Below are 838 nucleotides of genomic sequence, written 5' to 3' on the forward strand. Positions count from 1 at the left end.
AACGAGGGGAAAGAAAACTCGCGTTGCCAGAAGTGGACATCTATGTCAAGGCGTGTGGACATGATCACCGGTGGAGGACGACAGTGGCCGGTAGCAGAGTGGCGCAGCGGAAGCGTGCTGGGCCCATAACCCAGAGGTCGATGGATCGAAACCATCCTCTGCTAGGGAAGGTTGCTTCTTTTCGCCAAACCTTCAGCACAGGTGTTTCCTCTCACGTGACAAGGTTCCCGCACAGCAGCCACCCACAAGAGGCCGCGGAATCCCAAATATGCATGACAGCGATACCAATGTGTTGCATCTCCTGTCTTCAGCATTTTGATGGAAATTGTGTTTAACGACATTTTAAAAACACAAAATATTGGAAAGCAGTGCAGCATCTTATTTACCTTCTCTGTGCTGCTTTGCCTCTTCACAGAGGTGCCGCAACAGGATTCACGAACGATTGAAGACCTACCGTGACCGAGGTCGCGAACGCATAACCGCCAGGTCCTTCCTGCCTTTAAATAGAATGGAGCTCACGATACAACGTGAGGTTCACAAAAAGAAGAGGAGGAGGAGGAGGAAGAGGAAAAGAATGAATGTGGACTCTCCGTGCGTCGCTGGGGACAGGCGGTGCACAGCCTGGCGGTTCCGCTTTCAATGGAGAATCCAAGCATAGGGGTCAGCTCCTCAGGGTCTCATAGACTCACTTCTGCGGATGGATTGAGAGCTCAGAATTGTTCTTTGTGTTGATGTAGACAGGAATCATTTGCATTATTACCACCTGTCTATGAGTTTACTTCTACCATCACAGAGATGTAGACTAGCCGAGCGAATAGAAAGTCGGTCAAAGATGCAC

The 838-nt window shown here is 50.0% G+C and overlaps 1 non-coding gene across 1 annotated transcript; it reads left to right on the plus strand.

Annotated features, from left to right (window-relative positions):
- The first annotated feature begins 92 nt into the window (after positions 1 to 92).
- TRNAM-CAU lies at positions 93 to 164 on the plus strand. The gene has a single exon. It is a non-coding gene; the product is annotated as a tRNA-Met (tRNA).
- Positions 165 to 838: the final 674 nt, after the last annotated feature.

The sequence above is a fragment of the Galeopterus variegatus genome, unplaced genomic scaffold (assembly GCF_000696425.1).
Source record: "Galeopterus variegatus unplaced genomic scaffold, G_variegatus-3.0.2 Scaffold96657, whole genome shotgun sequence".
NCBI classification, from domain to species: Eukaryota; Metazoa; Chordata; class Mammalia; order Dermoptera; family Cynocephalidae; genus Galeopterus; species Galeopterus variegatus.